Source organism: Podarcis bocagei (assembly GCF_964188305.1).
Source record: "Podarcis bocagei genome assembly, chromosome: 9".
NCBI lineage: Eukaryota > Metazoa > Chordata > Lepidosauria > Squamata > Lacertidae > Podarcis > Podarcis bocagei.
The window spans coordinates 66,607,225-66,632,752 of record NC_138134.1 but is presented as its reverse complement, the minus strand read 5'-3'; the positions used below and the strand labels follow the sequence as shown (position 1 = coordinate 66,632,752).

The following is a 25,528-nucleotide window of genomic DNA, read 5'->3' as shown; positions in this document are numbered from 1 at the left end:
ATTAATTATTATTATCATTATTTTTTAAAAAAGAAGGTCATCATAAACTCCTAAAGAAAAATGTATCCCTACACAAAATGGCATCTTTGCTGATGAATGGGAGCTCTGGGTTATTAATCGCGGTGGTTGCAATTATGCATGGCTTTCATTTGCCAGGGGGAAGCCATGCGGAGACGGACCTGGTGCCAAATTCATGGCTCCCCTTTCTGATGCACTCGTGGCCCCTTGCATGCGCAGCATGGCACGAGAGACGCAGGCGCATGCCGGCAAGAGAGGTGCTGTTCATCAGAGGAGCTCCTGTTGTTTGCCAGAGGTCTTAAGGGGGATCTTCTATTTCGTTCGGTGGTAATGCCCTTTTTGTTGACAAAAGTAAATTGATGGCAGTCAAGAGGGGAAGCGTTTGGTGGAAAAAATTCTGTTGACCCTTCTCAGATTGAATTTGACCACAGAGCAGGATACCAGCAGTTGCAGAAATGATAGATTATTGTAATGACCGGCAGAATGGCCTTTTGGCATGTTTAAATGGCAATAAATTTCACCAGGAAGAGGGCAATTTAACTAGTTTCAGGCAGCAAGGACCCTCTTTGTTTGAGGTGTAAATAAATTGCGGTTCATTAACAGCGCACACGAATTGCGCTTGCGGCACAAAGCTTAAGGCAGAAGGTGTTAATATTTAATTTAATTTCAGGAAACTCTTCCTTGCCTGGAACAGTTATTGATGTGCATACTGCAGGCTTTCTGGACTTCTGTCTGATCATTTGAATAACAAAGCTTAGCATTTATGCAGCACTTTCGCACACTGAATGCGCTTCTCACAGATGATCATGTTGCAGTCCTTATAGAAACCTTGCAAGAAATAATTTTCCCCATATTACATGGTGGGGGAGGGGATCAAATGCTCCCCAGCAATTCACTAACAAAAGTTGGGCTATGCTTATAACACCCTGATCCTCATAGCAGAGATCACTGTATTACAATGAAACCACAAAAATGTGACCAACACAACCCCATTATAAAAATCACCAATCGCTTTAAAAGACAGGGGTTGCAGGAGAAACTTTGCAGCAAGAAATCACTTTAAAAACAGAAGGCAGAGGAAACAAATCCATAGAGCTAATATGTTATAAAAACCATAAAGTAATTTTAAAGGCTTGGGAACAGAAATATGTATTTGAGTGCTGCAAGGAAATATTAAGGTAGGTGCCAGGTGGACTTCCCTGGGACAGGCATTCCACACATCTGAGGTGCCACTACTGAAAAGGCCCATTTGGGTTGAATTTGGGTGACCCTTGAAATGGTGCCAACAATGTGCACCCAACCTCCCAGCATCCCTGCCCAACTGGGGCAAGAGCCAGCCCTGCTTATAGTGGCCATGCTGGAACCATACAGTTACCTATAGATCTATGAAATCAACACATTTTATGGATCTGTGGGTCAGGGCATTACGTTCTGGGTAACATAAACAGACAGGCAGTCACTGTAAATGGGAGCTGAGCTTGATTCACCTTTAAAAAATGCCTCTGTTGACTGCCACTGAAAAGCATCTGAGGATGTGGCAGGGAAGGCGTTGAATTCTTAGCCCAAAATCTTATACTCACTTGCCTGAGAATAATCCTCACTTTAATTTACAGGTACTTACTTTTGAATTGTTGTTGTTGTTTAGTCGTGTCCGACTCTTTGTGACCCCATGGACCAGAGCACGCTAGGCACTCCTGTCTTCCACTGCCTCCCACAGTTTGGTCAAACTCATGTTGGTAGCTTCGAGAACACTATCCAACCATCTCGTCCTCTGTCATCCCCTTCTCCTTGTGCCCTTCATCTTTCCCAACATCAGGGTCTTTTCCAGGGAGTCTTCTCTTCTCATGAGGTGGCCAAAGTATTGGAGCCTCAGCTTCACGATCTGTCCTTCCAGTGAGCACACAATGGGATTGCACAATTATATAATATAGAAATTTCTCTCTCTCTCTTAAAAGCAACTGTCTTGTAATCCCTAATATAGTAAATTAAATCATGTACATATTTAGGGTTGAAAGCATTAATCAATACAACTAACTGATTAATTCATTAATCATGCAAGTTTTTCTCCCTTTCTCATAATCCTAGAATTTGGAGACGTCCAATGAAGCTGAATGGCGAACAAAATAAAGCAGATCTTCATAATTAAAGTTGGGATAGCCTCTCACAATAAACAGTCACAGTGATGGCCTGCAGCTTAGATGGCTTTAGAAGAGGATTAGATCAATTCATGGAAGACCAGGCTATTGATAGCTACTAGGCCTGATGGCGAAGACAGGAGTGCCTGGCATGCTCTGGTCCATGGGGTCACGAAGAGTCAGATATGACTAAATGACTAAACAACAACAAGGCCTGATGGCTACATTCTGCTTCCACTGTCAGAGACAATATGCTTCTGAATGCTAGTTGCTGGAAGCTACAGTAGCAAAGAAACCCATAGGCATGTGGTTGGCCACTCTGAGAACAGGGTAACCTGTGACGAGAGCATTCTAAATGTACAGCCAGTATAGTGTAGTGGTTAAAAGCAACAGACTCGTAATCTGGGGAACTGGGTTCGTGTCTCCACTCCTCCACATGCAGCTGCTGGGTGACCTTGGGCCAGTCACACTTCTTTGAAGTCTCTCAGCCCCACTCACCTCACAGAGTGTTTGTTGTGGGGGAGGAAGGGAAAGGAGAATGTTAGCCACTTCTTCTTCTTCTTCTTCTGCAGTAATAATCAATATTTGTATGGTACTTTCAAGCGTTCAAAATGTTTCACACGTGTTATCTAGCCAGTTGTCCTCCTTACAACACCAAATTGTAAATCATTCATCTCACCCTCCATATTTCCATGTGTTGGGGGTGAGGAGAGGACTGAGAGAAAGAGAGAGACAGGCAGACAGACAGAGTTACTTGTCAGGCCCACTAACAGAGCAATCTTAACTATAGAAAGTAGACAATACTTACACAAGGCAAATTACCCTTCTTCCAAACACCGTTTGGGAAGGATTTGTAGGAATCTGACTTATGCTACCCTGAGCACCATTTTTGCTGATTAAGTTCCACCAAATTTGCTAGGTCATATGACTGGACTGAAAGGGGCTCATAATAGCTGTCACATGCTGCCACACCTATGCCATCCATGTGGGGTCATGGGGGCCTGGGCACCCACAAATTTCAATGAAGGCGCTGGGAAGGTCCAAAGTTCTACACAGTGGCATTTGCAAGATGGCACCTGTATGGCAGTGCATGAGCAATATACAAATAGTTAATGTTCTTTTTGTTAAGATATTTGCTTTTGTATGCGAATTTGTGTGGATTTAATTGCTTAAAAAACCATAGCATAATTGACTAAGATCTCTGTAATTAAGTAGCATCCTAACTTTACATTTATTTTTTTGCCACCCACCACTCCTTGTCAGAAGATATGCCAAGTCATGACTTGCAGGTCTGCAGGGATCATGGAAATATTGGCACTATCCAGACACTTTGCAGATTTTTGGCAAAGTGTAAAGGGGAGGGGAGATAAAAAACCAAGCAAAGCAAAGTGTTTTTGCTTGGTTATATTTATTAATGAAATGTTTGACCTGCTGTTCAATAGACATTCTAGGACATAATCTCCTAACTCAAATTATGCTTTTAAAAAGCTTTGAGCCTATCCACACCACACGTTTGAAGCCCTCTTGTACCCCTTTAATAGTCATGAAGAATCCTGAGAACTATCATTGGGAATTGTAGTTCTGTGAGGTCAGTGCCCTTAATAAGCTATAGTTCCCAGGATTCTTTGGGGGGAAGCCATGACTGTTAGAGAGGTGTAAGAGTGCTTTAAATGTATGGTGTAGCTGTGACCTACAATAATACAATATGATTGATTGATTGATTGATTGATGGTATTTATATATCAACAGTGATACAGTGGTACCTCTAGTTGTGGACACGATCAGTTCTGGGGTGCTATTTGTACCCCAAAAAGTCTGCAACTATAACTAAAACTAAAAGTCTGCGCCTGTGCAAAGTGCACAGAACACACACGGCAAAACCCAGAAGTATACACTTCCAGGTTTGCAGTGTTTGCAAGCCAAAAAGACACAACATGAACCTAACACAACACAAGGTATGATTGTACCTCAGTTTTGAAATGTAATCCGTTCTGGAAGACCGTTAGAGTTCTGAAACGTTCAAAAACCGAAAACTCAATACGGAAAACTCAATACGGAAGCCACATGGCATGTTCGACTTCTGAGGTGTGTTCGGGTTTACGGCATTCGAAAACTGAAATGTTCGTCAATGGAGACATTCGAAAACCGATGTACCACTGCACATAAAACAGACTTCAAACAGCATGTTCAAATGTATGCAGAATTCGAATGTTTTGTAATGTTTTGTAGGGAGTGGGGCCGGATAAAGATCAGGATAGCAAGTTTTCCCCATAATTGACAGCTGCAATCTGATTCACAGGATTTCCTACGCTGTTCCATCTTTGCAAGCTGATATGGAGGAAACTGCCCATCTTCAAGCCAGTCCAGCTTTTAACACAGTGCCCCAGGGGATAACTGCATGGTCTCAGTGCAACTGATCCAAGCAAGAAAAGAGTTTCAAAGTGATCCACCATGAAGGCCTGGCGAAGGCCAGGGAAAATAAACCAGTGCGTGCATACACCCCTTCAGGTGTGCAGTCACTACAACTCTGGCCACAAATGCTGAGAGCCGAATGCAAATGAATGGTCTAGGAAGCATCCAACCCTGGCAGAATGAGGCCCAGAGAGTGGGGGGGGGGCTGAGGTGACAGGAGAATAAAAGGGAGACAACTGAGACCGTCCCTCCTTCGCGGATGCTTCCTTCTCCATCTTCCTCTCTGTCGGCTTTCTTTCCTCAGATGGCACTTTGACAGAAGATTAATTCAAGTCAGCTGCTGAAAATAATTATTGCATTATGGGAGCAGTAATCATTATTTAGAACATGATTAAATATGTCTGCATCTATTGACTCTGCCTATGATTTATGTATTTGTTTAGTCAATAGTCTAATGTAAATGATGTAATTAATTATAGATGGTGGTGTCAGGTCATTGGTAAAAACAATTTGATGAGAACATAGACTCTGGTTCTTCTTTTTAAAAAAGGGGGAGGGAAAATACCCCACCACACGCTCCCTCCCTTTCATGACAGATGCAAAGAGGGGGAGGGAGCGGGAGGGGAGGGCAGAGTTGAGGGAATTCCAAAGGGTGTTTCTTCATGTGTGAATGGCGCTCCCCGGCTCTCAATTTGCATGTTGTCTTTCTCTTGTTCGGCATTCGTTTTAGAAATTGAAATAACTTGTTAAGCAAAGGGGAAGGAAGCACATGATTGCGAAGAGGACACAGGGGACCAGTAAGGGTGAGCCGCTAAAGAGCCAGCTGCTCCCAAACACGAGGGAGCGTGCCACGATCATTTACCGCTTCATAAAATTAAATGTTTTCCAGATTAAATCACTAGGCAGCATGCTGGAGGCCTCCTATCTCTAATAACAATTTTTCAATCAATATCGGGAGGCCTGCTGGTATGAAAGCACAGAGATGAGGGGGCTTGAGGCGGTTTGGGGAGGGAGGGAAGGGGATGAGGGACGGACCAGGAACTGTGAGGAGAAAGAGTGACATTTTGAATGCTGCAGCTTTCAATCAAGCTCAAAGTTTATATATATATATATATATATGCGCGCATGGTGTATTCTCCATCACTGTGAGTCTATTCCCCGTAGATTTTTCTCTTAACTGATAATTCGGTCAGTCACATTCCTCAGAGGGAGGTCACGGGTCACCCCAGCCCCTGTCAGGCCTCAGAGAAACCATTTCCATTTTAATGCCACAGCTATAATCTATCAAAGATGTGATGTACAAGATACAATGAATTTAAGTGGTCTTCATATATCACCGAGCTTTCATGCCTTCACCTGGGTAATAGTCTGAATTACTCTCCCTACCTCACAATCTGTCACCCCCAGTAAAATAACTGCCACACCAGTGTTAATGGCAGGTGTGCCCAAATTGCGGCCATGCGTGGTAGCCGGGGACATTATACATCATAAATGTTAGCATTTGGTGTTTAGACCAGAGGCGACGATGACAGGAAGTCCTTCCGCAGACAGTGGAATATTTCAGAGCTGGTTGTTTGTTTGCTTATATTTTGCCAGACACAAAACGGATGGGATAAAGAAGAGCAAAGATGTCTTCCAAAAGCTGCCACTCCCAGCAATCTTCTCGTGCAATGCCAGATCTTGCCTCCAACCTGCACCACCCTATCCAGGTAAGCAGCAGTGACAGGAGGGCAGCTTTGTGGCACTGCCCTGGCTGCTCCTGACAGGGGTACCAGGCCAATGTCCATGATGTCAAAGGACCTCTCCCTCTGAGATGTTTTGGCTCCACCAAGAACCATGAACTCTTTCCAATGCACTCTGACAAGATAGATATGCATACAAAGTTTCTACTGGCAAGACGACCCACTGAAAAGAGTCCAGAGATACAGTGGTACCTTGGTTTATTAACTTAATCCGTTCCGGAAGTCTGTTCTTCAACTGAAACAGTTCTTAAACCAAGGCGTGCTTCCCCTAATGAGGCCTCCCGCCGCTGGTGCCCTTCCACTGTTCGGATTCCGTTCTTAGACCGAGGTGAAGATCTCAAACCGGGACACTATTTCCAGTTTTGCGGAGTTTGTAAACCAAATTGTTCTTAAACTGGACTGTTCTTAAACCAAGGTACCTCTGTACTTAGGACTTATGAACAGTCATGTGGATGCTAGACATACATTGGTCTATGTAGCTCAATATTGTCTACACTAATAGGCAACTCCTCTCCAGACAGGGTGTCAGGCTGGATAGCTCAGTTGATTAGAGCATGGTGTTGATAATGCCAAGGTTTGCAGGTTTGATTCCCTGTATGGGACAGCTGTATATTCCTGCATTGCAGGGGTTTGGACCTATTTATCTACTTGCACTTTGACGTGCTTTCAAACTGCTAGGTTGGCAGGAGCTGGGACAGAGCAACGGGAGCTCACCCCGTCGCGGGGATTCGAACCGCCGACCTTCTGATCGGCAAGTCCTAGGCTCTGTGGTTTAACCCACAGCACCACCCTTGCCTTTGAGCTACAGGAACCCTATTTAAGTAATGGTTGCTGCTTGACCATTGGCTGCTGTGGTCATGCAAATGATAGGGGTCACAGCTACTGGTTTCATGTAGAGATGCTGACGGAATTAGCACCTTCACACTATTTCAACTGGTCCACAAGCCTGTTAGTTGTCCGGGTCTCACCAACCCAGGAGATAACATGGGTGACACCAAGTGTGTAAATCAGGCGTAAACTACAGATCGCATCCGGGAGACCCCATTCTCCACAAACAATTTACACAATGTTCAGTGGGTATAGACACAGTTATTTGTCATGACCATAGTGATAAGAATCTCACCCTTGGAATTAGCCACCTAATCAGAGGCCAAGAGGTCAAGACTGGGTAACAAAGACTACTTATGGAGAAACAAACAGGGCTGTATTTTCTCAGGATAAACATACTCGAATACATTCACAAAGACAGCAGTATGTGCTGATAAAACATGGGCACCGCTGCTTTCCCGACAAAGGCTTTTCCCCACCCCGTGGGAAAAACCTTACCTTGCAATAATAATAATAATAATGAATCAGGTGACCATGCTACTTCCATGACCCCAATGTTTGCTCACTTTAGGAACCACAAAGCTTCCTCTCAGTCTCCCAGGATGTGCACAAAAGGATATTAGGTATGTTTCCTTACTATTTATCCCGTCGTTAGAAGAACCCATTTTCCTCTATTTGCCCACTTGGGTGATCAAAGCAAAGATTTGCTGTGGGATTCTCTGCCGTTTCCAGTGTCAAATTGCATCTTATCTGAAACGTTGCAGAATATGATCTTCTAATGTTAGGAGAACAGTGGGATTCTATGATTATTATTTTAGAAATCCAAGGCTAATGCCTTTTAGATGCTAAAAATAAATCATCGCCTGACACATGCCACTGAACTGGGGATTTTAAGGACTCTTCCAGACAATCTATCTCATCATCTTTCATCCTGATTTGCTTGCACGAAGCTTACACAGAGGTCAGACTACGGCCCGTGTTTATTGGGCAGTTCTTCTGATTTGCTTGCATGACAGTTATATGACAAGGAGGAATAATCCTGAATTCATCTGAATTTGCTTGCCGGGTGTTTGTACAAGTACATCTTTGTTCATTTTTATGAAACAAATATGCCCCACGAAGGACCTTACGCTCCTTGAGGTCTTGAGCCTTAAGGAGATTAGACTGGCCTCCACCAGGGCCCTGCGGGATTTGACATCTTTCCACAGGGCCTGCAAGATGGAGCTGTTCTGTCAGGCCTTTGGTCTGGGTTCAGTCTGACTCCTTCTCCCCTTTCATAAGAACTGCATGAAAATGGCCTCCCAATTTTTCTCACAGGCTTATATAAGTTCAGCATTAAGGTCCCCAACCGTAATCTGCAGGTTGCCATCTGTTTGGATTTTATTCTGATCCTGATCTGATTTTACGGTGTAATTTACCGTATTTTTCGCTCTATAACACGCACCCGACCATAACACGCACGTAGTTTTTAGAGGAGGAAAATCTGTAGGTATGCCACCCATAGGCATTTCCTCCATAACACGCACAGACATTTCCCCTTACTTTCTAGGAGGAAAAAAGTGAGTGTTATGGTGCAAAAAATACGGTAATTGATTTCCTGATTTTATGTTAATGTTGATGTTAGCTGCTCTGAGTCCGGTTTTGGCTGGGGAGGGTGGGGTATAAATAAATTATTATTATTATTATTATTATTATTATTATTATTATTATTATTAATAATCAGTGCATTCCTCCTAGAAAGTAGTGACAGTCTGGACGGACATTAATTCTATTGATTTCCTTTGGTTTCTGGGTCATGGCTGGTGTGCGCTGACATGACACCTTAGGCTCTTTTGAGAGGAAGGGTGGGATATAAATTTCAGTGATGATGATGATGTTCTCATCCATGAAAATACACCAAGAAGATTGAGGGAGGAGGGCACCACTGGGCTTTGCCACCCAGCAGGAATTGGGAGAACAATTCCCTTATTTTTAAAGCAATCGTATATGCCTCCAAGAATGAGATAGAGGTGAATTGTTAACAACACCATCAATATTGAACTTCTGTTTAACCATGAATAGAGATCTGTCATAAATGAACGGATTTGTTAATCAGGTCTGTTAATTGCAAAATGGAATCACATGCTAAATAGAAGTGTTTTCTTTTCTATTTCCTGAATCAATTCCCACCCCCATATTATGTACTTGTGAATGTTGCGTATTATTTATTTCCAATAAATTGGACTTTCCTCTTGCTTGACATATTACACTGATCTATTGCTTTACTCTCATTTTGTCCTGTTAACTAGAAACCTACTTTATCATGAAATATGTTTCTCATATTTTCTCCTACATTCTGAGTGAAACACATTGATAACCGTCGTAAATTTCAAAAGGCTTTCGCTCAAAGCATCTTGCTCACGGGCAGCTGGAGAGGAACAGTGAGTCAGTCCCCGCTGCATTATCAGGAAATACACAGCCCCAGTTCATGCATTCGTTTGGAGGCGGCGAGCAATGAAAGAGGAGCAGCACGGGGCCAGCTTTCAGAATGAAGTGCACCCCTTGAAATGATTCTAAACTTGCACAGAGGACCAATCTGTTCAGTTTTTGACATTCAGAAGGCAACTATGTTGTTTAAGATGCCAGTGCTAAAGAACACAATGTGCATGCGATTGTTCCATCCCTGACCCTTCCTCAAGCAGGCATGGGGGAACTCATGCCTGGGAGATGAATGTGGCCCTCCAAGCCTCTCTATCTGGCCCTTGGGATTTTACCTCCAGGATTCCAGCTGCAAGTCTCATGAGTATGGCCAATAATAATAATAATAATAATAATAATAATAATAATAATAATTTATTACAGTGGCACCTCAGGTTAAGTACTTAATTCGTTCCGGAGGTCTGTTCTTAACCTGAAACTGTTCTTAACCTGAAGCACCACTTTAGCTAATGGGGCCTCCTGCTGCTGCCGCACTGCCGGAGCACGATTTCTGTTCTCATCCTGAAGCAAAGTTCTTAACCCGAGGTACTATTTCTGGGTTAGCAGAGTCTGTAACCTGAAGCGTCTGTAACCTGAAGCGTATGTAACCCGAGGTACCACTGTATTTATACCCCACCCATCTGGCTGGGTTTCCCCAGCCACTCTGGGTAGCTTCCAACACAATATTAAAATACAGTAATGCATCAAACATTAAAAACTTCCCTAAACAGGGCTGCCTTCAGATGTCATCTAAAAGTGTGGTAGTTGTTGTTCTCTTTGACATCGGTGGGAGAGCATTCCACAGCGCGGGTGCCACTACCAAGAAGGCCTTCTGCCTGGTTCCCTGTAACTTAGCTTCTCGCAGTGAGGGAACTGCCAGACGGCCCTCAGCGCTGGACCTCAGAACGATGGGGGTGGAGACCAAATTCATGGACACGTGGACTTACCTAATCTTGTGGGTGCAGGCCATGACATGTGCTATATTTCTCAGATTTGAGAGCAACCCAGATTACCCAAAACCATAAAAAGGAAACACATCGCTGCTGTGGAGACAGACACTAAAGAAACTGAAGAAGTCTTTCTTGCAGAGTAATCCTCATCGTTTTCAGAAAGGAACATAAATCTTCCCTACACCAAAGAAACAAGCAGCGGGTGGAGGGGTAGAATGTGGCCTGCATTGACTTGTCATGTTAGTTAATCGTGTCTGTATTGGCTGGAAAAGCAGAAGAAACATTCCTCTCTGCCACTCTCCAATCTTTGTACAAGCAGCTATACTGTACAATTATCTTGGTATCTTTAAGAACAGTGTTTCCCCTACACACACACACACCCTGTAGATGTTGATTACTGTCACATAGGGATGTAAGAATGCAGAAATTTTCATACCAACCTGCCTTTGTCAGCAACCGCACTGTTTCTGTTTTACTGCAGTCCAGTTTCTACCAAATACTGCATTCCATTTCGCTGTCCACTACTTACCATTTTTGTTCGGGTCTAACGCACCATCAAATCTAATGAGCACCTCGATTTTCAGAACCAGAAAAAGGATTTGCTGGAGAATGTGTCATTGAATCTAATGTGTACCTTCAATTTTGCAACGTAATTTGGCCAAAAAAAGATGAGCATTAGATTCGAGTAAACGCGGTATCATAAATTGTGTAACTTATGTGACTTATGTAACTGCTTATGTAACTGGCATTCATTTCAATGTAAAAGAAACGTCAATGTTACAAAAAGAATTGTTTTGTAAACAATGTAAACAATGTAAAAGAAACGTCAATGTTACAAAAAGAATTGTTTGCAAAACACAATGATGTGAATGAATACCAGTTGTATTTGCTTAACTGATTTCCATTCTTGACCACAGAAGAAGCATATAAGCTGCAGCAATTTTCACTTCTGTTTTCATTTCAATTGGTGCTCTCTGACAATCCTGCTGTCAAGTACCCCCCCCCCGCCCAAAGTGAGGGATGCTTCTTTTGGCTTATATCTGGACCACATCTTGTAGAGCATCCTTCGTAAAGGTTGGTTGCCATGCCAGCTAGAAGGACAGGTGGAGAAACCAGTCCATCCCAGTCAGTTTCACAAGTGTTCAACCGCAAATCTGTTCCACTTCCACATGATTTTGTATATTTTTAAAAGAAAGAAATAAAAATTTAATCTGCATGTAGATTTGCTTTATTCATCACATATGAATTGCCATACACCAGAGATGGAGAACTTGTGGACTTCCAGATGTTGTGGAACTCCATCTCCAGCTAGCTCCAGCTAACAGGACCAATGGTCAGCAATTATGGGAGTTGTAGTCCAACAATATCTTGAGGGCACCAGGTGGGAAAAGGCCAATAGGAATGGCTCGTGGGACTGCTGCTTTCCCCCACATATTTATAGGAAGCTTGCTGCATCCCAAGTCAAGAATTACAGGCTTAATTTGCAGTATTGATCCACACCAGCCCTTTGGGGACAGTGAATTTCCATTTTTAAACAAATAGTAAAATGTTCATTCTAATGCATACGGTTCACGGTGCATGAAACCAGAGGATATTAACCTGATGTTATTGACATGAGTTAGGATCCTCAGCTCTGTTGAGTGCCTGACTCTGCACATTCATTTCCCGTCTGTACACGAAGGTCAACAATAAAGGAGAGCAGAAAGAACAACCTAGCACCAAAGGTGGGTGCAAAGAATGGCTGAGTCCATGGAAAAGGGATCGTGGGACTCAAGGCAGCTTGCAAGCCACATTCTTAATGAAGAAACTCCACCCACTCATTCCAAATTATTATTATTATTATTGACTTACTAAATTTATTACTCACAGCAGCTCAAGCTGCTTTCTTGCCATGGCAGCTCAAAGCAACTTGCAATATCTTAAGCAAAAAACAAACAAGCACAGGAATACATTACAAGCAGCATTTTTTAAACACATACACCATTTAAAGCACAATTCTATTTTTTTAAAAAAACTAGATTAAAATGTCCCACCTATGGAAAATTCAGGTGTTGAAACAAGTTTCCCTAAAAATAATTTTTAAAAATATAAATAAAACCAGCAGTTTAAAAATAAAATTGCAATGCATGTCAACTTTACATATCTGGTCAGGTTTGCCTAAACACAAAGGTACAGTGAAGGTTTACCTCTCTAATGTCAATAAGCAGGGATTTCTAGAGTATAGTTGCTTCCATGCTGAAAGACTGATTCCATGCACTCCATTGTCTCGCTCTTCAACATGCTGATTTTAGTCTTTAAAACCCTAAATGACATGGGACTTTGGTATCTGAAGGAATGCCTCTACTCCTATGAACCTAACTGCACTACTACTGTCTTCAGAGGAAGACTTAGATTGCCTCCAGACTGCTTGCAAGGTTTTGATCTTTTCTGAGTGCTACCTGGGAATTTGGAACATTCCCAGAGGATCAACCTTTTCATAAGAATGAACACTGGGGTGCTTCTACATTCCTATAGAAAGGGGGTACCACTCTGCTAGGACGCGAGTGGCACTGTGGGTTAAACCACAGAGCCTAGAGCTTGCCGAAAAGAAGGTCAGCGGTTCAAATCCTTGCGACAAGGTGAGCTCCCGTTGCTCGGTCCCTGCTCCTGCCAACCTAGCAGTTCGAAAACACTTCAAGTGCAAGTAGATAAATAGGTACCACTCTGGTGGGAAGGTAAACGGCATTTCCGTGCGCTGCTCTGGTTTGCCAGAAGCGGCTTAGTCATGCTGGCCACATGACCTGGAAGCTGTACACCAGCTCCCTTGGCCAATAAAGTGAGATGAGCACCGCAATCCCAGAGTCGTCCACGACTGGATCTAATGGTCAGGGGTCCCTTTACCTTTACCTTTACCATTACCTTTACCTTTACTTTTACCACTCTACTGGAATTTGGTGATCTCAAGCTCAAAATCCTTGCAAAATCCCAGTAGCTTAATATAATAATAATAATAATAATAATAATAATAATAATAATAATAATAATTTATTATTTGTACCCCGCCCATCTGGCTGGGTTTCCCCAGCCACTCTGGGCGGCTTCCACAGAAACCAAAAAACACTAAAATATCATACATTAAAAGCTTCCCTGAATAGGGCCGCCTTAAGATGTTTTCTGAATGTCAGGTAGTTGTCCATCACCTTGACATCCGATGGGAGGGCATTCCACAGGGCGGGCGCCACCACCGAAAAGGCCCTCTGCCTGGTTCCCTGTAGCTTCGCTTCTCGCAATGAGGGAACCGCCAGAAGGCCCTCGGCGCTGGACCTCAGTGTCCGGGCAGAACGATGGGGGTGGAGACGCTCCTTCAGGTATACTGGGCCGAAGCCGTTTAGGGCTTTAAAGGTCAACACCAACACTTTGAATTGTGCTCGGAAACGTACTGGGAGCCAATGTAGGTCTTTCAAGACCGGTGTTATGTGGTCTCGGCGGCCGCCCCCAGTCACCAGTCTAGCTGCCGCATTCTGGATTAGTTGTAGTTTCCGAGTCACCTTCAAAGGTAGCCCCACGTAGAGCGCATTGCAGTAGTCCAAGCGGGAGATAACTAGAGCATGCACCACTCTGGCCAGACAGTCAGCGGGCAGGTAGGGTCTCAGCCTGCGTACCAGGTGGAGTTGGTAGACAGCTGCCCTGGATACAGAATTGACCTGCGCCTCCATGGACAGCTGTGAGTCCAAAATGACTCCCAGGCTACGCACCTGGTCCTTCAGGGGCACAGTTACCCCATTCAGGACCAGGGAGTTCTCCACACCAGCCCGCCCCCTGTCCCCCAAAAACAGTACTTCTGTCTTGTCAGGATTCAACTTCAATCCATTAGCCGCCATCCATCCTCCAACCGCCTCCAGGCACTCACACAGGACCTTCACCGCCTTCACTGGTTCTGATTTGAAAGAAAGGTAGAGCTGGGTATCATCTGCATATTGATGGACACCCAGTCCAAACCCCCTGATGATCTCTCCCAGCGGCTTCATATAGATGTTAAAAAGCATGGGGGAGAGGACGGAACCCTGAGGCACCCCACAAGTGAGGGCCCAAGGGTCTGAACACTCATCCCCCACCACCACTTTCTGAACACGGCCCAGGAGAAAGGAGCGAAACCACTGTATAACAGTGCCCCCAGCTCCCAACCCCTCTAGACGGTCCAGAAGGATGTTATGGTCGATTGTATCAAAGGCCGCTGAGAGATCCAGCAGAACTAGGAAACAACTCTCACCTTTGTCCCTAGCTCGCCGGAGATCATCAACCAGTGCGACCAAGGCAGTTTCAGTCCCATGATGAGGCCTGAACCCTGATTGGAAGGGATCCAAATGGTCCGCATCCTCCAGGCGTGCCTGGAGTTGTTCAGCAACCACACGCTCAATCACCTTGCCCAAGAATGGAAGATTTGAAACTGGGCGATAGTTGGCCATACTGGCCGGGTCTAAAGATGGTTTTTTAAGAAGCGGTTTAATGACCGCCTCTTTCAGCGGATCTGGGAATGTTCCCTCACAGAGGGAAGCATTCACCACCCCGCAGAGCCCATCGCCCAGCCCTTCCCGGCTAGCTTTTATAAGCCAGGATGGGCAAGGATCAAGGAGACAGGTGGTTGGTTTCACTCGTCCAAGCAGCCTGTCCACATCCTCGGGGGTAACGGATTGAAATTGATTCCATGCAACTTGACCAGACAGGGCTCTAGCACTCTCCCGCCCCAGCCCTGCTCCCACGGTGGTGTCTAGCTCCTTCCGAATATGAGTGATTTTATCTGCAAAAAACTTTGCAAAATCGTTGCAGGAGATCTTGGGGTCTTTACAAGGCCCCGATGGTAAAGGTGGTTCCGTTAAATTGCGGACCACCTGAAAGAGTCTCCTGCTACTATTTTCTGCAGATGCAATAGAGGCGGCGAAGAAAGTCTTCTTTGCCGTCGCTATCGCCACTTGGTAGGCTCGACGTTGAGCTCTAACCTGTGTCCGGTCAGATTCGGAGTGAGTTTTCTGCCACCGACGCTCTAGCCGTCTCAGCGATTGTTTCATCGCCCTCAGCTCCGAAGAAAACCACGGGGCTGTCCGGGCTCCATGCAATCGGAGAGGGCGCTTCGGAGCCAGACAGTCGATAGCCCTGGTTAACTCCGCATTCCAGCGGGCCACCAGGGAATCAGCTGAAAGGCCATCAACACGGGATAAAGCATCCCCTACCACTCTCTGGAAACCATTTGGATCCATTAAGTGGCGGGGGCGGACCATCCGAATTGGTCCCACCTCCCTGCAGAGGGGAAGGGTCGCGGAGAAGTCCAGTTGCACCAGGAAGTGATCTGACCATGGCACTTCTTTGGTTTCATTTTTACTTAGTGTCAGATCACCCACGTCGCTAGAGGTGAATACCAGGTCTAAGGCATGTCCATGACTATGAGTTGGGCCCAACTTATTCAGGGACAGCCCCATGGAGGCCATGCTTTCCACGAAGTCCCGAGCGGCCCCTTGTAAGGTCGTGTCGGCGTGGATGTTAAAATCCCCTAGGACAACCAAACTAGGTGTCTCCAGGAGAACATCCGCCACGACCTGAAGCAGCTCGGACAGGGAATCCTTGGTGCAGCGGGGAGGTCGGTACACCAAAAGGAATCCTGTACTGCCCCTATTGCCCAACTTCCAGAACATGCACTCAGAAAACTGGGTCTTCCCAGTAGGACGCCTGGTGCAGACTAATGACTTCCTAAAAATCACTGCAACCCCCCCTCCCCGCCCACATGACCTGGGTTGCTGTGCGTAAGAGAAACCTGGTGGGCAAGCGGCAGCAAGGACGGGCCCATCTGTCTCATTCAACCAGGTCTCTGTCACACAAGCCAGGTCAAATCCTCCATCCACAATCAGGTCGTGGATGGCAGTGGTTTTATTCACTATTGACCTGGCATTACACAGCAACACCTTCAGGTTATGTGGGTTTCCCCTGTTGATTCCAGTATCCATCTGGTCAAGGCCAGACCCGGAGGCAGGGATAGTCTTCAAACAACGACTAAACCTGCCTCCTCGGTAATGACATGGTCTGGTCTTAGCGTAACTCCGCCTCCTGCCCATGATCACCGAGATCGGATGTCCCAGTGCTTCCCCCCCTGTGGAACTTGTCCCAGCCATCGTGTTGGCTGGGGCCTCACTCCCAGGCAGCCCTGATCCCACCCCTTAAAAACAAAACACAAACTATACAGAACCAATAAAACAACAGAAAACAAAAACAGAACAATTACACTAAAATTAATCCCCAACCAAATATCCATTACACCCACCCACCCCCAGCAAGAGAAAAAAGGAAAAAAAGAAATACAAATTTAAATTGCCACCGACTGCTTGAGGACATTTTAAAACACATTGGAACAGGGAAGCAATTGCAGAACACTTCCCAGCTTCCCCAAAAGTTTGTTCCAAATAAGGGCCTGGGCCACGCCCCCTGGGCCAGTTGGAGAAGGCCCTGGAAGGGAGCAGGCCCTGCAGTCCTCACCCAGCCGATGGTCCGAGGCTTCCCTGCAGCAGGAGTCCCTTTATAGCCGGGAGAAAGGGCCTGGGCCATGCCCCCTGGGCCAGTTGGAGAAGGCCCTGGAAGGGAGCAGGCCCTGCAGTCCTCACCCAGCCGATGGTCCGAGGCTTCCCTGCAGCAGGAGTCCCTTTATAGCCGGGAGAAAGGGCCTGGGCCACGCCCCCTGGGCCAGTTGGAGAAGGCCCTGGAAGGGAGCAGGCCCTGCAGTCCTCACCCAGCCGATGGTCCGAGGCTTCCCTGCAGCAGGAGTCCCTTTATAGCCGGGAGAAAGGGCCTGGGCCACGTCCCCTGGGCCAGTTGGAGAAGGCCCTGGAAGGGAGCAGGCCCTGCAGTCCTCACCCAGCCGATGGTCCGAGGCTTCCCTGCAGCAGGAGTCCCTTTATAGCCGGGAGAAAGGGCCTGGGCCACGCCCCCTGGGCCAGTTGGAGAAGGCCCTGGAAGGGAGCAGGCCCTGCAGTCCTCACCCAGCCGATGGTCCGAGGCTTCCCTGCAGCAGGAGTCCCTTTATAGCCGGGAGAAAGGGCCTGGGCCACGCCCCCTGGGCCAGTTGGAGAAGGCCCTGGAAGGGAGCAGGCCCTGCAGTCCTCACCCAGCCGATGGTCCGAGGCTTCCCTGCAGCAGGAGTCCCTTTATAGCTGGGAGAAAGGGCCTGGGCCACGCCCCCTGGGCCAGTTGGAGAAGGCCCTGGAAGGGAGCAGGCCCTGCAGTCCTCACCCAGCCGATAGATGTTAAACTACACAGGGAACAAGATGGAGCCCTCCAATGCCTCATCTGAAGTTAATTCATAGGATCTACAGCAGCATTTACCAAGTGTCAGCTTCTGAAGGAATGGAATCACTTTAAAGTGGTATCCTTGCTCCCAAACCAGCTGGACACTCTTGAATAAAAAGGTTGGGTACTTGTGGCTATCCATATGCTGTTGGTATCCGACTCCCACAACTCCCAGCTAGCATGTTGTGTCATAACACTTGAATCCAACAGCAATCCAGACACACAGTCAGAGGTTGCAGTGAGACAAGCTTAGGAGCCGGACCAGCATGCTGTTAGAGCTCAGGAGACCACCATGCCTAAGGCTGTCAAATGGGAGCTCCCGGGAGAATTTCCTATGTCATCAGAACCAGGACCTCTTAAGCCTAAGGAACCAAATGCCTCACCCAGAGCACACAGCAGGCAGAAGGCTATCAAACAGATGAGGGGTACCTGTCTTCTGGCCCCAGGATTGAGCTTTTAATAATCTGAAGGGTCAACAAGGGGGTGAATCCTAGAATAAATCTGGAAACAGAGGCTTAAGAGTCTTCAGTCCACCCTGAACCTCTGTCGGAGCAAGGTGCCTTTTCCTTGGGATCCAGAAATGACCAAAACATGACATGACCAAGGGTCAGGGATGATGGGAGTTGGATGAAAGCAATATTTGGAGAGTTGCCGGCTTTGTGCCCCTAGTATATGTTATTCACAGATGCCAAGAAGGACACATTCTCATTGCCAATGGCCCTGTGGAGGTTGTCCACAAGTACTCCTCTAATACCAGCTGGTGGGGCAAACAGAAGTTGGTTACCCTCATGCCCTTTTGAGTGGCATGCCCTTTTGAGTGCCCTCATGCCCTTTTGAGTGTCAGAAACAGCCAGTGCCCCACCAACCTCAGCCAGTCCTCACCTGCCTATCTTCTTTCTTACAATCAGTATAGAAGGTGGCCCTCACTGTCACCTACCTTCTCCTTAGTCCAAGGATTGCCCTTGCAGAATTCATCAGTAAGAAGGATGGGGACAAAACTGAAATTCATTGGTTCTGCCTGTCATTGGCTCTGGCTTCACCTATTGTTGCTCTTGCCTTTTGCCCAAAGGACACTAGACACCGCTGGAGACTGGGTGCCATTTTGAATGGGTCCTTGGCCTGGACCAGCAAAGCTCTTAATACAGCAGTTCTCAACCAGTGGGTCCCCAGATGTTGTTGGACTACAACTCCCATCATCCCTGAGCTCTGGCCTTGCTAGTTAGGAGTGGTGGGAGTTGTAGTTCAACAACATCTGGGGACCCACAGGTTGAGGAAGGCTGTCTTAATATGTTCTTATGGCAGTACTCATGGAAGACAGCAAATGTACCCATTAAAAAAAAAGCATCCGTGCCTCATTTCTAATGAAACAAGCTAATTTTTTTTCATTATCAGCCTAATATTTCAGTCTAATGCAAATATACACCAATAGGCTATCCCCCTTCCTTCCCCAGAATATCACCCCTGGTTCAAAGGAGACTTTGTCTATTAAATACCAGCAATGTTTATCTTTTACTAGGAACATTTAATGAAATACTTAGGTAATTAATTACCAACACCATGGAGAGCAACCATTATTGCTTTTATTTCAAATGGGCACAAAGCTGGGTAACTTGTGGATGAGAACAGCATAATGCCCTACGTAAGCTTTGGTTGTGACATAAATAACGTGGCACAAAAATAGCAACATCATCTAGCTCAGCATTGTCTGGAAGAAGGTATCCAAGGTTTTACGTTAGGAATCTCTCCCAGTCCTTCCAGATGCCTGGAATTGAACCTGGAAGCTTTTGCATGCATAGGAGACGGTGTGCTTCTGAGCTATGGCTTTTCCACCACAGCCAGACCATCTCTGACCGGATGTGACTGCAGCCAGCAAACTTGCAATAGCCGGTGAAAGGCACTTGGTGCCACAAGAAGCATCTTAGCAAACTTGCTCTCTCCTGGGGAAGGCAAACCTTTTCATAATAGTGTTACACATCCATGGTAACAGAGTTTAGGGCTGCAAGGACACCCAAAACTGCTAGAGTCAGGGAGGGTTAGGGATTAATAAATTTAGATAATATCTGGAGTATTGAAGGGAAGATGCCAGGTATTAAAATTTAAAATGCAAGCTGCTTCTGCTGCTTCTTTGGCGATCACTCGCAGCCGAGTAAGATTGTCTTCCATCAGCACAGTTTTAACAGTGAGTCTGTAAGTGACTGTGGAGGCCAATTCTGGATCCACACATCCTTCTACAGTGGGGACATAGGTTTCTGGGCAGGTGTTGATCATGGTGAGGGTTTGCCAAACATGCCTCCCTCTTAGTGCGTTTCTCCCTTTCGTCCTGAGTTTGAGCATTTTCAAAGCCCATGACACCTTTGGTAAAGGCTGTTCTCCAATTGGAGCGCTCGCAGGCCAGTGTTTCCCAGTTGTCGGTGTTTATACTACATTTTTGCCATGAGAGAGTCTTTGAAACTCTTTTGTTGACGACCAGTATTACGCTTTCCATTTTTAAGTTTGGAATAAAGTAGTTGCTTTGGAAGACAGAAGACAGAAGTGCCTGGCGTGCTCTGGTCCATGGGGTCACGAAGAGTCGGACACGAATAAACGACTAAACAACAACAAGTTGCTTTGGAAGACGATCATCAGGCATCTGCACAACATGACCAGTCCAATGAAGTTGATGTTGAAGAATCATTGCTTTGACGCTGGTGATCTTTGCTTCTTCCAGCAAAACCATTGCTGTAGGCATCATGCAGGGAACTGTTAGGTAGGGAGTGTGTTGTTGTGCTCAGGCCCTGCTTGTGGGCCTCCCATAAGCATCTGGATTGGCATTGTGAGAACAGGATGATGTGCAGTCCAAGACAACCTGGTTGCTGCAAGAGACTGAAAAATGGATATCACTCTATATTTAACTATGGTTCATAATGGTGACCAGCACTCCTGGACTGAGAAAGCCAAACCATGCATGCAATGAAATGCAGCGATGCGGATAGTTCCCCCTTCACACACTTCAACCTGTCAGGAGCTCGTCCTACACTCGAGTAGGACCCTAGTAGGAACACATGCCCGACTGGCATGTTCTCTCCTTCCTGGTCGATCATTCAGTAGCTTCAAAAGCTTTCTTCAGCCCGAACATCACAGCGACCGATGCCAACCCACACCGGCACACTTAGGGATCCGCAGAGTCTTCGCAGCTTGCGTTACAGACCTCAGCAACTCAGCATTTTGGCTAATCTACTTTATTTACATATAAACACACATGGACCACAGCAACATGGCTCCCTCTCTTTCTAGCATCAGTCAGCAAAGAGAAAAAGAACAAAGGACAATAATCCCACTTCACGGAACACAGTAACACAAACATCCTGTCTCCGTCACTTCCCACTCTGTGGAGTCAAAACATACACCGTCATGTGATAGACAACAAACCCATGACTGCAATCATGGAGCAGGAATTCTAACACAACCATTCTAGAATGTAGGAGGAGCAGGGGCAGGTGGTAATAGTAGTCTGAAAATGGAACAAGCCACAGATCCACAACCAACTGGAGAAGCGTGGGAGACATTTTCCCTTGCATTATTAATCCCCAGATAGAGGGAGAATTTCCGATGGCAGTAAGGGATGTATATGGGGAAAGGCCATAGCTCAGGATAGAGCTAGAGCACTGATTTCATCCTGGGCATCTCCAAGCAGGGCTAGCAATTCCTCCTGTTCGTTTGGTCTCTACCTAGATGTAATATAGGAAGCAACCATAGCTAAGTAATCTGCATAGTGTGCAAGAGGTTTGTTCTCTGGCATTTCCAGGTGTGGCTGGCGAAAACATCTGTCTGATGCCCTAGAGATCTACCATCAAGAAGGCAATATTAAACTAGAATGATCTGGGAGAAGGATACTTCCTCGTTCCTGCATTTCCTAGTTCCTGTGTTTAATCGTAATAACAGAACCAGCATGTCTACTCAGAATGCCAGTGATCTAGAAAATCCGTTTCCCCTCTTCTTCTTCTGACAGTAATGGAACAGTGTTACTTTAAATGTTGTTGTTTTTCCCTGCGTTTTGTGTTAATGCCTGAGAAAATGGGATAGTCACAGACTCGTGGATTTAAACAAACTTTATTTGGGCGCTTGACTGACTGGCAATTGTGGGCAATCATTTTAGCTGTCAGCAGGCCTGCGGCAATGTGTGAGTGCTCTTCCATGAAATGTTTATATTTCATAAACAAAATGATGTGCTTAACAGTCGGAGCGATGGGAGGGTTCCAGCTAATGCATTTTCCAATGTGTGAGGTAGATTATTAATGCGCTCCAGTAGCTGTTAATTTCAGTTTGCCGGAATGATTTATGGGGAGGTAAAAGAGAGAGACATAATCTAATTGAGATCAGAATCACTGGTCTAGGAGACGAGCACCAGCAAGGACCCCGTGCCGCAACAGAATGATTAATATCTAATAAGCAAATAACCCGTTAAATTGTTATAAACATTACTTTTGACAACTCTTTTGTCAGCAAATGAAGGAACAAACAAAACAATATATGCTCCTCCCTGAAAGGATCCTGTAGACTTTTTTCTTTTTTTAATATCCCAATAAAATATGCACGGATAAGTATTTTCGCAGAAGGTTATCCTATTGGCAAGGAATCATCTGCCCTGATCAAATTTAAGTTAGCAGTGGACGCATCTTTATTGTATTGTTGAACAACAATTGAACTACCAGAGCAAAATCAATCTTGAGATGCAAAGGGAGAGAGAGAGAGAGACTGTCTATGTTTTCAGGAGACTACATGGCTGAGTTCTCTCTGGTCATTATGGCTCTAGTTAGTATGTCAGTCCCTTATCTCTATTTTGTCTTTTTGTCTTAGAGATGAAGGAGAGAGTACTTACTCCTTGATGTTTGCATCTCCTTGAAGGGCACTAATAGGAATTATTATCTTGGAGCAGCATTCAACATGACTAGGGATGGAATTTTCTAAATATCTCAATGCTGAGATAGTCCACACAGATTTATTTTTTTTAATCATTTCCACCTCGCTCCTGAATCTTGATAAGAATGTGAAAAACATTGCATATTTTACGCAAAATATGCATATTATATACATATAAACTCTAGGTTTCCTAAAACAACCAGCAGGTAAAAATGCATGTACAATTCATATAAGAATATAAAACTACTTATGTGATATTGTTATTATATCATGTTCAGCTCTTTATATTTAAAAATGTCTCCAAACTACTTAACAAGATAAAATGCAAACAGGTAAAATTAATTTACCCAAACCCAAAGCAAAACAATGTACAACTCAAAATTCTTTAAATGATCATCCCATAGTATAATAAGAAGGACTGGTCCTACCCCACCCCGTTAAAAGATGAGCAACACAATTTGATTGTTAACAATGTTAACCATCAAAATATTGGGTAAATAAAAATGTCTTGGCCTGGTGCCCCAAACTGACAATGATGGTGTCGTGTGCCTTTCTCTATAGCATATTCTAAAAGTTTGCATCTACTTTGTTAATAGTTCCACTTTATTCTGCATTGGTCAGACTGAATCTGGAGAACTGTGCAAGTACTGTTACTGCGGCCCGTGTTTTGCCAGCCCAAAGATGGAAAATGAGCAAGTTCCCAACAAAAGAAGAATGGCAACTTAAGTTGACAGAATATGCACAACTCGCAAACTTGACATATAGAAAAAGAGAACAAGAAGAACATACGTTTAAAGAAGATTGGAAAACATTTACTGAATATATGGGACGTAATTGTGTACAGCTGAAAATGCTGGCAGCATTAAGATAAATTCAACAGTGTAAACAAGTTTCGATGGATGCAATAATGGAATACTGAATGGCATAGTTTTTGTAAAATATGCAGGGATTTATGATATGTAAAATGAACCATGGAAAGAGAAGAAGGGAAGTCATTGATATCTTAAGGATGTAAAATGAGTACAGTGGTACCTCTGGTTACGTACTTAATTCATTCCGGAGGTCCGTTCTTAACCTGAAACTGTTCTTAACCTGAAGCACCACTTTAGCTAATGGGGCCACCCGCTGCCGCCAAGCCGCCAGAGCACGATTTCTGTTCTCATCCTGAAGCAAATTTCTTAACCCGAAGCACTATTTCTGGGTTAGCGGAGTCTGTAACCTGAAGCGTATGTAACCTGAAGCATCTGTAACCTGAGGTACCACTGTATTTTAAATTGTAAAACAGAAAACTTAATACAATTATATACACACACAAAAAAGACTGAATCTGGAGTACTGTGTCCCATTCTATACACATTTTGAGAAGGACATTGGAAAACTTGAGTCTGCCTAGGGCAGGGGTTGTCAACCTGGTCCCAACCACCCACTAGTGGGCGTTTCATGATTCTAGGTGGGCGGTAGGGGGTTCTACGGCACAAGCTGAATCCTCCTTCCAACGAGCACTGGTGGGCGGTAAGGAAATTTTACCATCAAGAAAGATGCATTAGTGGGCGGTAGGTATAAAAAGGTTGACTACCCTGGTCTAGAGGAAGGCAGTCAAGATGGAAGCCAAGGCTGGGGACGTACATTTAGCAGTGGGCTAATTGAGCAAGAAAGGTTTGGTTGAGACAGTCTTAGTGCTGAGCTGAGCTGGAATTGGAGCAGAGCTTGGCATTGGCATTCAGCTCTACAAAGAACAAAAACTTCCTAAAAGGCAATGAGTCTCTACAACAGGGATGGGGATCCTTTGGCCTTCCAGATGTGCTCGAACTGCAGCTCCCATCATCCCTGACCATTTGAGATGAGGGCTGGAGGCTGATGGAAGCTGGAGTCTAACGACACTGGAAGAGCCACAGATTTCCCATCCCTGCTTTCCGGAGATGTGTTGGAGCATCCATAAGACAAGTAGCTGAGTCAAAAGAAGAGAAGGGTATGTGTTAGCTTTACTCTATTGCTTTTATCACAAGACCCTTTAAGAGACTGCCCCAAACCTGTTAAACCCCAAAAAGAGATCTCCCCTTTCCTTCAACAGCCTTTGGAGAATAAGCCAAAGTAGGAGCAACATCAATTCACACAACTACAGCAGCATTGAAAAGGTACCACATTTCAGTTTTGAAACAGAAGCTTTGAGTTCTGGCCTAGCACTGGAACAGCTGCTGAAAATCTATTTTCCTTTTGTTTAATTTAGTCCCTAACCCAGCACATGACTCATTCTAATATTAGCTATGAGAAACTTGGTGGGTTGTTGTTGTTGTTTTATCAAAATAAAAAGATATTGTGGAATTTGTGTTTATTGTTGCCTTTGGCTAAGTAGAACCTAATTGTACCCTTGCAGATGTCAAGGCGTGGAAAAGTCCTTTTTAAATCATTTAATACGTTACTCCTGCTGGTGATGTGGAATTCTTCCAAACAAAGTCAGGAGGGGCATTTTGTCCTGTCCTGTTTCACCCCAGAACTTCAGACCCCAAACCCCTTAGGCTGAATCAGTCCCATTGGCCTCAAAGAATTCAGCTAAAACAAACATTCACTTCTGATGCTCGCTTGTGTCACATGTTCACAATACTCCCAGCAATCCCAAACCAACTCTCATTCAGAGGCGAAGCAAGCCGATTGGACACCTGGGGCTACCCGCCTGCGGGGGTGGGGCCAGCCACCCATGGGCGGGGCCAGCTGGGGCAGGACACTCCGCAGGGCCTCTGAGGAGTCTGCCTGCCTCCTCCCACCTAGCCGCCCCACAGCT

At 45.3% G+C, this 25,528-nt stretch overlaps 1 protein-coding gene and 1 long non-coding RNA gene across 2 annotated transcripts in view; one reads left to right on the top strand and one right to left on the bottom strand.

Moving 5' to 3' along the window:
- NKX6-1 (NK6 homeobox 1) overlaps positions 1-25,528 on the bottom strand; it is a 331,973-nt gene that overhangs the window by 261,622 nt on the left and 44,823 nt on the right. The window lies entirely within an intron of this gene.
- Positions 5,606-24,910, top strand: LOC308594415. The gene is made up of 3 exons (XR_014011454.1): positions 5,606-6,274; positions 7,707-7,758; positions 23,346-24,910. It is a non-coding gene; the product is annotated as an uncharacterized lncRNA (long non-coding RNA).